Below are 17,480 nucleotides of genomic sequence, written 5' to 3'. Positions count from 1 at the left end.
CTCCAGAATCCTTGCCTCCAAGGAGTAGCCTGGTTTAACCCTCTCCTGGATGGATCTGTTTGGTTTCTTGGCAGTCCATGGAACATTCAGTACTCTTCTCCAGCACCACAGCTCAAAGGCGTCAATTCTCCTTCTATCCTCCCTCGTCATTCTCTTCAGATTGTATAAATCACTACAGATAGCAAAGTAAAAACCGGGCCATGCTTACCTTGCTACTAGGATAATTGGCACAGCATCCCTGTATGTAGTACGAACAGATCTTTCGGTGCTGTGTGTTAGAACAACCTGTGGGACTTTAAAGTTGTAATTTTGCTTTGGTCTGATCTCATATCAACCAAGTTAGACTCTGGAAATAAGTTTCAATGATGGTTATGACTTTAAATCACTCCCAGATGATTCTATTGGGCAATTTAGGCTGTTAGTAGTTGATTTACTTAGGGCTGAGTTTAGTGGCCTAGTATATTACGTGTTAAGCTGCTAATTGAAAGGTCAATACTTTGAATCCATGTGCCACTTCACAAGACAAAGATGAGGCTATCTGCTCCAGTCAAAATTCATAGCCTCAGAAACTTGATGGATTGTGCCAATAGTAGGAATTAACTCTACAAATTGTGCCAAGAAATCTGGAGGACAACTACATGGCCAACTGACTGGAAGAGATCATATTTATTTCCATTCCAAAAGAAGGTGACCTGACAGAGTGTGGAAATTATTTAACAACATCACTAATATCAAACACTAGCAAAATCCTGATGAAGATTAACCAGAAAAGACTTAAACTGTACATTAACGTTGAACTACCAGAAATACAAACTGGGTTTAGAAGAGGTCATAGACTAGGGATGTTATTGTCAATGTCAGATGGATCTTGGAGGAAAGCAGAGTACCTGAAGAATGTCTATCTGTGCTTCATTGACTATGCAAGGCATTTGACTGTGTGGATCACAATAAATTGTCTAACCTTGAGGAAAATGGGAATTCCAGAACATTTGATTGTGCTTATATGAAACCTGTACTTGTAACAAGAAGCAGTCCTCAAAATAGAGCAAGGAAACAGTGCATGGTTCAAAATCAGGAAAGCAGTGCGTCAGGGATGCATCCTGTCTCCACACCTTTTCAATCTGTATGCAGAACAGATCATTCAGGAAACAGGGCTTTATGAGGAGGGGTATGGCATCAAGATGGGAGGAAGACTCATTAACAACCTATGATATGCAGGTGACACAGCCTTGCTTGCTGAAATTGAAGACATGAAGAAGCACTTGCTGCAGAAGGTCAAGGACTATAATCTTCAGTATGGATTGAAGCTCAACATCAAGAAGACAAAGATTCTCACCACTGGGCTAATTCACAATACCATATTAAATAGAGAAGAGATTGAGGTTTCAGCAGTTACAGCTTGCTTGGATCCACAATCAACACTCTTAACATCAGCAGTCAGGAAATCAAAAGATGAATTCCATTGGGAAGACCTGCTGTCATGGACCTCTCCAGAATGCTGGAAAGCAACTATGTCAGTCTAGATACAAAGATGTGCCTAATCCAGGCCATGGTATTCTCAATTACTTGTTATGCTTCAGAGAGTTAGACAATGACTATGGATGACAGAAGAATAGATGCCTTTGAGTTGTGGTGCTGGAGAAGACACTTGAATATACCACGGACTGCCAAGAAAACAAACCTATCTGTCTTAGAGAGGGTGAAACCATGTCTCTCCTTGGAGCCTAGGATTTTGTAGCTCATCCTCACTTACTTTGGGCATGTGGCCATGAGAGATTGGTCCTCGGAGAAGGACATTATGCTCAGAAGGGTGGACAGACAGCACAGGAGAGGAAGACCCTGGATGAGATGGATTGATACAGTAACCGGCAATGAGGGTTGGTGTGTTCAAATTAGTGAGATTGGCTCAGGAAAGGGAAGGGTTTCAGAGCTGCTGTATATAGGATCGCGATACATGGCAAGCAACTCAATGGCACATAACAACAATAAGATACTATGACAGATTTGGAAGCAGGAGTGACACCCATTTCCTAAATTACATGCTCCTAGAAACTCTATGAACTTTGATAAATGTCGATAGTTGTAGAGGGGCTTCAGGCCTTTGTTCATAGGGTCGCTGAGTCGTGCTGAACTCGAAGGCAATCAACAACAACAAGGGAGCTCTGGTGGCCTAGTGGTAAGAGCTGTGCTGCAATCCTGAAAGCACCTCGTTCAAATTCATCAGCTGTATTGTGGAAGAAGACTTGGCAATCTCCTCCCACACAATTTACCGTCTCTTCTGAAAACCTGCTGGAGATTCAGCTATGGGTTGGTTTCAATTCGATGGTACACGACAAGTGGATAACTAGAATCTCCAAATCAAGATTATACTATTTCATTTTTTTCTTAGTAAGTATTTAAAAATCTTCTTTGTTTTCAACAAGTAAGATTGTGGTATGTGTGATCTGCATATTGTCAGTTACTAGTAAGTCTTCCTCCAATCCTGATGCTATAGTGTGTATAGAGAAAGAGAGAGAGAGAGAGAGAGAGAGAGAGAGAGAGAGAGAGAGAGAGAGAGAGATAAAAATACGGTCACTTTGATGTCAGTCCCTCTGACAGCCCTACCTGGTAATGATATAATGGTAGAGATTATCAGCTTGGAAACCGTAAGGAATTTCTACTCTGTCCTGTATCATCAGAATGAGTTAGAATCAAGTTGATGTAATAGTTTTGGTTTTTTACTGTGTTATGTAGTCCTGATATATGGGGAATTCTACATTACTTCTAGCAATCCTTTTTTAATTGTGATTTTAACAAAAGTTTACAGAAAAGTTGGATTTTCTTTCATTCATTCATTGTTGCATGTTTTCCTCCCTACCCACCAAGTTAACTTAAAAATAAATTCATTGTTGTATAATTTCCTCCCTCCCTGCCGCCTCTCCTCCAGTCCACTTTGCTATGCATCTCTTATTCTACCAGCCATTTTTAAAATGAGATATTAAGGTAATTTAACATAATCTGTGCTCGAGTGTTGGTTTTTGTTGTTGTTGGTTCCTCATCCTCTGACTCCAAGACAGTATTTTGTGTTTGTGTCACATATCCACAGAATAGACCCTTATTATTTGTGTCTAGGTTCATTTAGCATATAACTATTTTCTCTGGTGCTAAGAAGCTATGCTGCAAACTCAGAGGTATGCTGTTTTATTCACCAGTTGCTCTGCAAGAGAAAATGGGCGATCCCCTTGCTCTGCTATTAACTGCCTCTGAAAACCTGCTAGAAGGTCAACTTTGGGTTGGTTCCAACTCAACGGCACACAGCAAGAAACACTATATTGTCTTTATTTTTTTAAGATGAAATTAACATAATGTAAAATCAGCATTTTTAAGAGATCGATTCAGTAGCATATATTATTCATGATGTGCACCCAACAAACACCCATTCAAAAATATTTTTGTCACTCACAAAGAAAACTCTATAGAAGTTATTTGTCATACTCCCAGCCTCTGGCGGTTGCCAATCTGCTTTCTTTCTTCAGTGATTTATCTATTTTAGATATTCTGTGTAAATGGAATCATACAATGTGTGAACTGTTGTGTCTGACTTCGTTCACACAGCATAGTTGTTGTTATGTGCTGTCAAGTCCCCTGTGACCCTATGTACAACAGCTCTGAACTCTGACCTCTCCCTCTGACACATCTATCCCCATTTCCCTAGTCACTTTATCAATCCATCTCATCTGGGTTCTTACTCTCCTGCACTGTACCTCCACCCTTCCAAGCATGATATCCTCTTCAAGGACTGGTCTCTCCTGGCCACATGCCCAAAGTATGTGAGATGGAGCTTCAGAATCCTAGCCTCTGAGGAGAAACTTGATTTCACCCTAAGACAAACCTATTTGTTTTCTTGGTGGTCTACGGTATGTTCAAGATGCTTCTTCAGCATCACAACTCAAAGGCATCAGTTCTTCTTCTGTCATCCTTGCCTGGCTCTCTGATGCATAGCAAGTAATTGCGAGGACATGCATAATACTTAAATATTTTAAACTGATAATATATGTTCTTTCTGTAAATATATGCCTGTATGTATTCTTATATAAAATATATATTTAAACAATTCTTTTTATAAGCTTTGCTGTCTCCATTGATATTTTCAGCGGTTGTTGATCAAGTAGCCTATACCTAGTCAAGGCATTGTTTGCTTTTTTTCACATCTTCATGTTCACTAATTAGGCAACTTTTTTATATCGAACTCATCAGCTGGACTGCATTGGAATCAGATTGACTACATACATCTGTAGAAGGAATCATTGGAGAAGCTCAATAGTCAAAACTAGGCCAGCTGTAGGCTGTGGAATAGACCACCAATTACTCATGTGTAAGTTCAATTTAAGGATGAGTAAAATTAAAACAAGTCAATGAGAACAAAAATATGATTTTTAAATCTATACCACATGAATTTGAATATCAACTTTAGAATAGACTTGAAGCATAGCACACTTGTGATCGAGGACCAGATAAATTGTGGGATAATTGCAAAAACTATCATTACAAAAACAGAGGAGAAAGAAAAAACCAAGATGTCAGAAGAGACCCTGAGAATGGTACTGGAGTGTTGAGAATTGTAATCAAAAGGAAGATATTTTGAAGTACTTATACCTATACCTATAGACCAGGAAGATGCTCTGCGAACAGAGCGAGGGAACACTACGTGAAAATTAAGAAAGGTGTGCATCAGGGTTTTATCCTTTCTCCATATGTATTCCATCTGTATGGTGAGCAAATCATTTGAGAAGCTGGACTCTGAAGAAGAACATGGCATGAGAATCAGTAAGACTCATTAACAGCCTGGGTTACACAGATAACAGAGCCTTGCTTGCTGAAAATGAGGAGGACTTGAAGCACTTGATGCAGAAGATCAAAGACAGCAGCCTTCAGTAAGGATTGCATCTTAATGTCAAGAAAACAAAAATTTTCACCATTAAACTGATAGGCAACATTAGGATAAATGGAGAAAAGATTGAAATTTCAGTGAATTCATCTTATTGAATCCATAATCAATATACTTGTTACCAGCAGTCAGGAAATTAGATGTATAGATCTGGCAGGGTGTGGAGTCAGAAACCTTTCCAAATTACTGAGGAGTAATGATATTAGTTGTATCATCTGCATACATCAGATTGTTGATAGATCTTCCACCAATCTTGACCCCACATTTCTCCTCATAGAGCCCAGCCTCCTGGATAATCTGTTTTGCATACAGGTTGAAAAGGTACGGAGACAGGACACATCCTTGGCGTACGCCCTTCCCAGTTTTGAACCATGCAGTGTTTCCTTGCTCTGTTCTGAGGACTGCCTCTTGGTTCAAGTATAGGTTTCTCATTAGCACCATCAAGTGTTCTGGGATTCCCATTCTTCTGAGAGTCAGCCACAGTTTGTTATGATCCACACAGTCAAACACCTTTACATAGTCAATGAAAGACATCCCTCTGGTATTCCCTGCTTTCAGCTAAGATCCATCTATCATTAGTTACAATATCCCTAGTACCATGACCCCTTCTAAACCCAGCCTGGACTTCTGGCAGTTCTCTGCTGATGTGTTGTTCCAGTCATTTTTGGATAATCTTCAGTAGAATCTTGCTTGCATGTGAAATTAATGATATTGTTCTATAGTTTCCACACTCTGTGGGGTCACCCTTCTTTGGGATGGGAACAAATATAGATCTCTTCCAGTCAGTTGGCCAGGTGGTTGTTCTCCAGATTTCTTGGCACAACTTGGTGAACACGTCCAGGGCAGCATCTGTTAGCTGAAATATGTCAATTGGTATACCGTCTATTCCTGGGGCCTTATTTTTTGCTATTTCCTTCAAAGCAGCTTGAACTTCTTCCTTAATCACCATAGGCTCTTGCTCATATGTTGTTTCATTAAATTCTTCTGTGCCTGCCAATTCTTTTCAATACAGTGACTCATTATATTCTTTCCATCTTCTTCTAATACTTCCTGGATCATTTAATATTCTGTCTAAAGCATCCTTGATTGTAACAACTCGAGGTTTGAATTTGTTCTTCAGTTCCTTGAGCTTAAGAAATGCTGAACAAGTTTAGAGGGTCAAAGACTGCAGCCTCCAATATGGATTGAGGCTCAATGTCAAGAAGACGTAGATTCTCACCACTGGGCCAATTGGCAGCATCAGCCTGGATGGTGAAGAGACTGAGATTGTTCATAACCTCAGTTTGCTTGGCTCCTCAGACAACACTCTCGGCACCAGCAGCCAGGAAATTAGAAGACGTATTGCCATGGGAAAGTTTGCTATTAGGGACCTCTCCAGGGTACTGAAGAGCAATGGTGTCTCTTTGGAGACTAAGGTGCGTCTGATACAGGCCATGGTCGTTGCTATCACTTGTTATGCATCAGAGAGTTGGACAATGACTAAGGAAGATAGAAGGACAATTGATGCCTTTGAGCTGTAGTGCTGGAGAAGAGTATTGAGGGTAACATGGACTGCCAGGAAAACAAACAGAGTCATCTTGGAAAGGGTCAAACTGGGCTGCTCCATGGAGGCAAGGATTCTAAGGCTCCGTCTAACATACTTCGGACATGTTGCAAGGAGGGACAGGTCCTTGGAGAGGAACATCATGCTTGGTAGGGTAGAGGGACAGCGCAGAAGGGGAAGGCCCTCTATGAGGCGGATTGATTCAGTGACTGAGGTAATCGGAATGGGTGTATTGGAGACGGTGTGATTGGCACAGGACAGAGCAGAGTTTAGGGCTGTTATACATAGGATTGCTATGAGTCGCAAGCGACTCGACGGCACATGACTACAACAACAACAACAATGATATTAGTTTAAGGACTAAGATGAGCCTGGCTTGGGCCATGATCTTTTCAATCATCTGCTATTCATCTGAGAACTGGACAATGAATAAGAATGATGGAAGCAGAATTGATTTCTTTAAACTGTGGTGTTGCAGATGAGTATTGACTATCCCATGGACTGTCAAAAGAACAAACAGATATGTCTTGGAGAAGGCGTAGCCAGTGTTCCTTGGAGGCAAAGATGATAAAGCTTTGCTCACATAATTTGGGGATGTTTCTAGGAGAGGCTATTTCTTGGAGAGGGACACCATGCTTGGAGAGGTAGGACAGTGAAAGAGAGGAAAATCCTCAACCAGGTGGATTGACACAGTAACTGCTGCACGGGTTTTCAGTGTGTCAGAGATTGTGAAGATGGCACAGGATAGAGCAGGGTTCAGATCTGTTGTTCATAGGGTTGCTGTGAGTCATACTCAACTTGACAGCTACAATAACAGGCTTGCTAGAATGAAAAGGCTTTCAAACTTATCTAATTTTATTCTCTATTTACTTCATGGCAAGGTTATTAGTATTTGATATGTCAGACATGAGGAAAATTCTCATCTTAAGCACGGACATAAATACACTCCAGTTAAGTGCAAAATTATGAAGGATGTAATTTTGCACTCAAACGTCAATTACAATAATTCTTTCAATTAAAAAAACTTCCATCTTGTTTGCTTGAGTTCTTAAATCTTGACAGTTTTCTCTTTCCATATGAGAACAAATAAAATTTTGTCTAAATACAATTTGGAGAGATGAGAGAAGCTTGTGGGTTTTATCATTCTTTTTTAATTATTATTCTCTAAGTTTACTTTCTGTATTTTGACAGTTAAAAAAAAACTCATTGAAGATTTTACTCTGTCCTAAGTTTTGACAAGTTTATAGAGAACTTTGATCACTTTGTCAATTTGGGTTAGGCAGGAACATGGCTCCCTTACTGAAAATCACCTACAGCAGACATCTGACAACTTTGATAGGTGAGTGGAAAGTGAACATAGCTCTGTCTCTTTGATTCCTGAGGTCAGTGTCATATATTTTAGGATTGGAAATTTGTTAGTCTTGATCTTGATCTTGGTCTGAGAATCTGCTAAAAAGCCAAACTCCACTGCCATCAAGTCAATTATGATTCATAGCAACTGTGGAGGACAGAATGAAACTGGCCACAGGGTCTTCAAAGCTGTAAGTCTTACAGAAGTGAGTTACTTCATCTTTCTCCTCTGGAGAGGCTAGTCAATTTGGATCAGCGACTTCTTGGTTGGCAACTGGATTTTTTAACAAATATGCCTCCAATGCTCCTTGGAAAATATCTTTTAGTAGGTTGTCTATGTTCCTGGCATAGTGTGTTACATGTTGGATACCAATAAAGAGATTCAACATGACCAGCAGCTCCATGGGAGAAAGATAAACAGTCTCCTAACCCAATGGAGGGTTTCCATGGCTTGGAATCAACTCACCTGACCATAGTGAGCTTGGTTTTGGGTTTTGACTTGGTCCAAGAGAGTTCAGTTGTTTAGATAGTTTAGGTAGCTTATCCAGCCATATTTTAGAATTAGCCAGACTCAAACTGCAACGCCCTGTGAATAAATTTGCAACTTTCAAAGGATCTCCTGGGTAATTCTTACAAAGATGATGATTGAATTTAAAACATTTCAGAAGAGGAATAAAAAATGAATTACAGATGCTTGATCGAAGATCAAAAAGAGTGACTATGAGATATATTACTTGGCCCTCTTCAAGTGTTTGAAAGAATGCCAAGTCTCCCTAAGTTGTCTGTGTGAAATAGGCAACATTCGAAATCTTTAGATTGTACTAGAATCATCGGCACCTTGCAGGGTGCCTGCCGCTGGGAAGGCTCTCAACAATACTGCTCTAGGAAGGAACACACGACCTTGCTGGGGCTCGAGGAAACAAGGGGAAAGAAAACCAACCTTTTTGTTTTCTGTCATGTCACAGACTGAGCTAATTATTACATGCACTATCTCATTTAGTGCTCTCCACAGCTCCTTCAGGTCGATAGTGCAATTCCTATTTAACAAATGAGAAAATGGAGCCTGCCAGAGTGAACGTGTACATGGGCTACGTGACTGAGTGAAGTTGCTTTTTCTGGGTGGAATTCAGGAGGTAACAGACATAACGCTTTCAGCACAGTGCTCGGCACACGAGGAAGATTTGAGCTCTGAGCACCCTTTCCTGCTTTCACTAAGTGAGCCTGGTCTCTACATTTGAGAAGTGGGTTACCATTCACCCTTCTCCCTGGAGTTCAGCCAAAAGCTGAGAGCCAGCTGCACCATCATTGTCCTGGAACTTAAACAACAGAATTTTATAAAAGTATTCGAGGAGGTTTTTTTGTTGTTGTGGGGTTTTTGTTTTTGTTTTTGTTTTTTCAAAAAATATGGAACGCTTCACGAATTTGCGTGTCATCCTTGCGCAGGGGCCGTGCTAATCTTCTCTGTATCGTTCGAATTTTAGTATAAGTACTGCCGAAGCGAGCACAGTATTCGAGTTTTAAAAGAGAAGGAATCTTGGGATTTTTTTCTTTGCTTTTTTATTTCTTTTCCTTTTTAAATAGGGGCCTGTTATCAAAGCTATACAATATGAAAAAAAATAAATTTAAAACGAATAAGCCATGGGAAACATATCTGTCCCTTGGGGATTTCTTGCAAAGTTTTCAGTAAAACCATGCCTCACAGATCACAAAGGCTGACCTTTCCTGGGACTCCTTATAACTTATGGGGTGCTTGGCATATATTTATACCACCACACTTGTCAAAGTGTTGCCGTTTGGTGTGTACTGAGGAGTAACAGATGATCCAATGAAATAAATTATTTAAATACTATTAATAGAACAAAAAGCACTGTGCAGTTTGTGAATCCATATCTTTGCTGGAATAAGCAATTCCTCGAGCATCAACAGCTTCTCACAGGAAATCTCTTTGATTCCTCCTCCTTCTGTCTAAATTATCTGACTCTTGGGCCCACAGTCTTTCTTGTGAAACTTAAGAGGTTTGTTGGCCTGCAAGTGTTGACCTGAGGAGTGGCTGTGCTCTCAAATCTGCCAACTTCCTTTTGTCTCAGACGCTTCTCATCCAGTCCCACCAGGTTTCATGAGTAATTTCCTGGAGGATGTGATTGTGCTCTGCAGAAGTGGTCTTGTCACTCAGGTAGAAGTCTGTTGGGCGATAATATCATACTGGATTCACCTCTACCCAAAAGTTAGGCTTTCTGTTTTGCAGTGCTTGATATTTCTTCAGAAAGAATGATACTAAGCAAACTCATAAGAATATGATAACAATATGATATATAAACCAAGATATTAATTTTCATGAAAACTCAAGCATTCTCTGGATGTGTTCTTAGAGTATGTCCTGTCCCTCTAGGTAAGTCTATAAAGTAGACACATGATACTCAAAAAAGAATTTTGTTATTACATCATAAAAGCTCATGGTAGTTATGATTAAAGGGATCAAAAAATAATACTTTTTCTTACCAGTTGACATTGAGCCAACTCAAGTCATGCAACCTCACACATCTCGGAATAGAACTGTGCTTGATAAGTGTCTTTGTGAAAGTAATTAGCCAGATCTTTCTTCCTGAGTTGCCTTTGGATGGATGCATACTACAGTTGGAAATGAATGCATTAACATTTTTACCACTCAAGGACTTTTTGTTTTCCTTGTTGTGTATCCTCAAATCAGACGTTTGCCCCTCCTACTCCAGCGGAGTATCTGGTGGATTTGAACCACATGCCTTTGGGCAACCAAAGACTTTTAAGACAAAAATCACAAACTTAAAAAAAAATTACTAATTATTAAGGTTTTTGCAATCACTTGTTATACATCAGAGAGTTGGACAATGGCTAGGGAAGATAGAAGGAGAATTGACGCCTTTGAGCTGTGGTGCTGGAGAAGAGTATTGAATGTACCATGGACTGCCAAGAAAACAAACAGATTCATCCTAGAGAGGGTTAAACCAGGCTACTCCTTGGAGGCAAGGATTCTGGGGCTTTGTCTGACATACTTTGGACATGTTGTAAGGAGAGACAGGTCTTTAGAGAGGGACATCATGCTTGGTAGTCTAGAGGGACAGCGCAGGAGGGAAAGACCCTCTATGAGGTGGATTGATTCAGTGACTGGGGTAATCGGGATGGGTGTGTCAGAGGCAATGAGATTAGCACAGGATAGAGCAGGATTTAGGGCTGTTGTACACAGGGTTGCTATGAGTCGCAAATGACTCGAAGGCACATAACAACAACTATTAAGGAACTCTGGTGGAATTTTACATTTTGTATTGAGCTGCTAACTGAAATTTTAGAGATACAAATTCATTAGTAATTTAGTGAGAGAAAGATAAGGCAGTCTGCTCCTGTTAAGATCTACCACCTTGGAAACCCAGTGGAGGGTAGCCATGAGTTGAACTGACTCAATGGCAAAGAGTTGAGGTTTCCCCCTGTTTAGGAGGATGGCGAGTTACTGAGCATTTTGCACTATCCTAAACTTTAGTCCTGTAGTGCAAGGCAGTGTTTCAAATGTTTTCACGTACAAACTTACTTCTTTATCTGCAAGGTAAATATAACCACCTCTATTTGGCAGATTAAAAACGATGATGATGGAAGAAGAATCAACACCTTTGAATTGTGGTGTTGAAGAAGAATATTAAATAATCCATGGACTGCCAATAGAACAAACAAGTCTTTCTTGGAGGAAGTGCAACCAGGGTGTTCCTTAGAGGTGAAGATGGTGAAACTCCGTCTCACATACTTTGAGCATGTTGTCAGCACAGTGCAGTCCTTGGAAAAAAGACATTATGCTGGGAAAGGTAGTTTGTCAGAGAAAGATAGGAAGATCTTCAACAAGACGAATTGACACAGTTGACTGTGTGCAAGAAGTGGATACAACAGGTGGCTGAGTCTGCTTTTTACCCTCTTAAAAGGGGGGATTTTTTCCATCAATAATATTCATAGCGCATGGTCAGACATGCCACCCCACATGCTTCTTTGCTTATTTCTACCAGTCACTGAAAACTGACTAATAGATTTTACTCACAGTTGAGGGGTTTATTAGGGAAATAGGTTGAGGAAAGGAGATTCAGAAAAAAAAAATCACTCAAGGCAAGTCCAGGTTTATTTCAGCAGTCTCAAATGAGACTAACAAGGCACAATTCCTCAATTAGTGAAAGTCCAGGTTTCAGTTCAGCAGCGCAAATGCAAAAATCCTTTGGTTTCCTCAATTATCCAGTAAACTTTATCTCTTAGCAGTTACAAGTCAGCTTTTCCTTCAGTCGTCCAGCAAGCAAATCTTTTAACTGTGACTCTGTCTCCAGGGTTCCTCTGGTCATACATTGCCATTATCTCCCTTCACAACAGTGCTACAGTCTCTTCACCCTCTAACACCTTTTTCGCTGTCTCTCACAGTGCAGAAAGCACTCTTTTGTATTAGACCCACAGCTGAAAGACCCTGTAGTTAAGGTATCTTGAGAGTATACCCCCAGTGGGGGCTACCACAATAGCCAAAAAGCCAATTTTCAAGAGTTCTAACACCCTAGACTGTAACAAAGGGTTTGAGCGTGGTGTAATTTGCAAGGATGGGACAGGATACAACAAGGCTCAGATCTAGTAGGTCCCAGGTCACAGCTGTGACTGGTGAAGCTAACAACCTTGACTGCATCTAAAAATAAGATTCTATAGCTGAAAACACAAGCCTGTGGAGGTTAGAAAAAAATTTCCTGTAGTCACTTAACTGGTGAGGGGTAACCACTAACATCTGAAAAAGCCTCATTGCTGTTGGGTCAGAATTGACTCAGCTGATCCTTCAGCAGGTTTTCAGAGGCTATAAGTTGTACAGGAGGATACTTTCCCACCTTTTCCTGAGGAGTCACGGGTGGATTCAAATCACCAGGAAGACCTTTGGGTGAGCAGCACAACTCTGTGTGGATTGAGACACCAGAGCTCCCCTCCATTGCTTAGGAATATATATGCCCGATACACTCTCGCTTGTTGATCAATGAGCCTCTTCTCCCAGATGACTAACCTATAAAAATCTTGCTTCTCACACTCATTTATGATTTATAAGCTGCTACTTCTGCACTGTTGAAGTGTGTTTTCTCACAGTATGTTAACCCCATGTGTTAACTAGCTATTGTCAAGGCCTAATCTTGCACCTTTCAGGTCGAGCTGTAACTCTTACAGTGACTTCTGCATGAATCTCATCTTACCTGTCATGTACTGATGTGATTATCTGCCTCTGTTACAATGGGTTGCCTTTATAACAGTGTGGCCTGCACTGAATCACCTACACTCTAAAGTGTTAGGGTATGTGGACACAATAAAGCACAGAAGGTCAAAAAGGGAAAAGATAACTAGGGAAGATGGGAAGGGTGAATGATTATGAACCTCGTGATATATAGAACTGGAATCCACATAAGGAGTCCTGGTGACAGGGAATTCTGTTTTGCACAGCTAACCAGAAATATAACTTTCACTCCACCAGCTCCTCTATGAGAGAAAGTTGAGGCAGTTCCTGTCTCTTCTTGTAAAGATGTACAGCCTTGGAAAGCCACTGGAGGCTGGCCATGAGTCAGGATGAATTTGATGACAGTGGATATGTGGGACTCAATATGATTTCTAAAGGTAACTGTTCATTTAATTCAGAGGATTGTGCCCAGTAGCACACAGCTTGTAGGAGACAGGTATTGAACTGTGAGTACTATCCAACAGGTGGAAAAAGAGATGCAGGTACAAGCCATAAAAGCCAAAGAGACAGCTTATAATTATTTCTTCACTTCTCTGAGAGGGAAAAATAGCAAATATCATTGGAGTAGGCACTTGTCATGATAGAATTTTGTCAATACCAATTGATTGGGTGAGTGTATTCTATTTGCTCTTCAATACACTTGTTGATAACCAAAGACTGTAGCTATGCCTATATATGTAGCAATAAGCATCCAGCTCATTCTAACTGGTCAGGGAATTTAATAAAACTCTTCAAGGTTTATTATAATGTGGAAAAAAAACCCCACCATTTTTAAATGTCTGTCTTACATTTTCCCAGAAGAACTTGACACTGTGATCAATCTGAACTGATATTGGCTCAATTTAAATAGTTCGCATACATGAAATACTATTGCATAGTAACTCTCCATAACCAGCTGGGCCTTGCTTATTCCTGATACACTATTTTGCAATTAGTATGGTATTAACACTATGGTAGATGGGGAAGAGATTGAGGTTGTTAACAATTACAGCTTGCTCGGCTCCACAATCAACACTCTTTGCACAAGCAGTCAGGAAATAAAAATACGAATTGCACTGGGAAAATCTGTCAAGGACCTCTCAGTACTGAAAAGTGATGTAAATGTAGAGACTAAGGTGCACCTAATCCAGGTCACGGTCTTCACAATTACTTACTATGCATTAGAAAGCTAGACAACGAATAAGGATAACAGAAGAAAAATTCATGCTTTGGAATTATGGTGTGGGAGAAGTCTTGAACATACCATGACTGCCAAGAAAACAAATAGGTCTGTCTTGGAGAGGGTGAAACCAAGTTTTTCAGAGGCAGTTAATAAAGCTAGAGGAGATTGCCCATCCTTCTCCCACAGAGCTGTTGGTGGATTTCAACTGCATGCCTATGGAATTGCAGCAAAGCATCTTACTGGGCCACCAGAGCGCCTTTCATGGCATTGTTGTTAGGTGCCATCGAGTTGAGTATGATGCATAGTGACCTTAGGAACAACAGATCTGAACCTTGTCCTATCTCTAACAAACTTGAGTCTGTTGCTGTCACTGTGTTAATCCCCTGGTTAGGGGTCTTCCTCTTCTTCACTGTCCTTCCACCTTTCCAAGCATACACTGTTGTTGCTGTTAGGTTCCATTGAGTCAAGTATAACTCAGAGCGACCCTATGAAAGAAAAGATCTGAACCCTGTTCCATCTTGCACCATCCTCACACTTCCTGATACACAAAATCCTATTCCACCAGTTACTGGGTCAATCCACCTGGTTGAGGGTTTTCCTCTCCTTCGCCAACCCTCCACCTTTCCCAGGATCATATCCTTCTCCAAGGAATAGCACCTCCTAGCAATATGTCCTAAGTATGTGAGGCAAAGCCTCATTATTCTTGCCTCCAAAGAGCATTCCGGCTACATCCTATCCAAGACATAACTGTTTGTCCTCTTGGCCATCCATGGGATGGTCAGTGCTCTTCTCCAACACCACAGCTCAAAGGCATCAATTATTTTCCTATTATCCTTATTCATGGTCTAACTCTCAAGATGTATACCAAATAATCAGAAAGACTATGGTCTGAATCAGATGCACCTTAGTCTTCAAAACTGATATAATTACTCCTCAACAATTTGGAGAGGTCCCTAACTGCAGATTTTCCCAGTGCAATGTGTCTCCTTATTTCCTGACTGCTGTTACCAAGGATGTTAATTGTGGATCCAAGAAAGATGAAGATGTTGACATTTTTTATCTCTTCTCCATCCATCATGACACTGCCTATCTGTCTAATGGTAAGAATCGTTGTTTTCCTGACATTGAGATGCAATCCTTACCAAAGGCTGCATTCCTTGATCCTCAGCAACAAGCACTTCAAGTCCTCTTCACTTTCAACAGCAAGGTTGTGCCATCTGGTTAACACAGGTTATTGATGAACATCCCTCCAATCCTGATGCCACACTCCTCCTCACTGAGTCCATTTTCTTGGGTAATTTGCTCAGCATATAGATGGGATACCAATTGACATGTTTCAATTAACAGATGCAGCCTTATATGCACTTACCAGTCTATGTCAGGTAATTTGGAGGACAGCTGTCAGAACAACAAATTGGAAGAGGTCTATATTGAACAGTATAATTGATATCATATGCAAGCAAAATACTGCTCAAGGTCATTAAAAAATGGCTACAACAGTGCATAGATAGGGAATTGCCAGAAGTTCAAGCAGCATTTAGAAGAGGCCATGGCACCAAGGATATCGTTGCTGATGTCAGATGGATCATGGCTGAAAGTAAGGAATACTAGAGGAATGACTGTGTTTTATTGACTATGCAAAGGCATTTGACTGTGTGAATCATGACAAGTTGTGGCTGACATTGAGACGAAAGAGAATTCCAGAGCACTTAATTGTTCTCATGTGGAACCTATACCTGGACCTGAAGGCTGTTGTGTGAAAGGAGAAGGGAAGCACTGCATGTTTTGGAATTGGGAAGGGAATGTGTCAGGGTTGTTTGTAAGCATATATTAGGAAACCAAAAGGTCTCTATATATTTGAAACAACCATGTGGCTCATCTTGTTGCTTGTTTAGTTTTTTTTTACCTTATTTTGGTGATCTAGAACCAAACTCTCAATATAATTGGGGTTGTTGTTGTTGTGTACCATAGAGTCAGAACTGACCCATAGCTAACCCTCTAGTAGGTTTTTAGACGCAGTTGATGACACAGAAGAAGATTGCCCATCCTTCTCCTGTGGAGCAGCTAGTAGTTTTGAGTTGTGTGGCTTTGAGATTGCAGGGCAGTTTCTTACCACTAGGCCACCAGAGCTTCCTATATTTGGAGCACAGAAAGAATGAGGGTAGTTGTATCTGACTTTGGCTAACTTCATAAGGGGAAGAGATCCCATCCACAACATAGCATCTAGTCCTATGAAGTAAGTCAGGATCCCATGCTCCTGTACCTATTTCTATCAGTTCTAACACAATAGTCCCTCCCAGAGCTCATTCTACTCTGCTACTTGTCCTAATAATCCATTGCAGTGGCCACACAAAATTCACAGAACGATATTAGAGATTATGGTGTTTACTTGGGAAGTTTGCAGATTACAATTCTGGTGGAAAACAGGGAACAGTTAATTCTCCATTTAGGACAGCTTCTCAGGTATGTTTGTAGGCCTTTTGACCTTCAGTCTCATTGCTTCAGGCCATTTATGACATTATAAAGCTCTCTTGTTGTTGTGTACTGTCTAGTTGGAACTGACTCATACCTGACCCTCCAGCAGTTTTCAGGGTCTGTAAATCACAAAAGATGGGATTGCCCATCTTCTTCCACTGAGCTGCTGGTGGATTCCAAACATGTACCTTTGAGTTGGCAGTGCCATTCCTTACCACTAAGCCACCAGAGTTCCCTAACACTCTCTTAGCCTCGCCAATTATCATGTCTCCGCCCAGTTCTCCAGCAAGCTTGGGTGATGAAGCCCTCCTCCAGATCTCGCTCTGTGAGGCAGCAGTTCCCAGGTCGCACTGTCTCACATTAGCCTCTGGTTTTCCTCTGCTAATGTCTTGATTTTGGTCTATCTCTGTCTTGCTCAGGAATCTCTGGTCCTGAAGAATGCATGCTACATTGTCTACTTCTTCTTTCTTTGTGGTTGTGAAATTCCCATTTTCTGCCTCAATTTAAGTCTGATGAGGTGGGAAGATTGAACAAACCTGTCATTAGTGATCTATATGTTTTGTTTGCATGTTCACACCCAAAGGATGCTATTCACCTCATTAGCATAGTCTCAGCCTAACATGGTTATGTTAGTGGAAGACAAAACCAATGGATTGGGAAAGTAAAAAAGAAACAGCAGCTTGGTACACTACTGGTGTGCTTGGATGTACTTATATAACTAAACATATGTTTCAGAATAAATATCAAAAGGAAGTAAAAATAG

The sequence above is a fragment of the Elephantulus edwardii genome, unplaced genomic scaffold (assembly GCF_000299155.1).
Source record: "Elephantulus edwardii isolate Elephantulus edwardi_28Jun2011 unplaced genomic scaffold, EleEdw1.0 scaffold00075, whole genome shotgun sequence".
Taxonomy (NCBI): Eukaryota; Metazoa; Chordata; class Mammalia; order Macroscelidea; family Macroscelididae; genus Elephantulus; species Elephantulus edwardii.
This window is presented reverse-complemented; position numbering follows the sequence as displayed.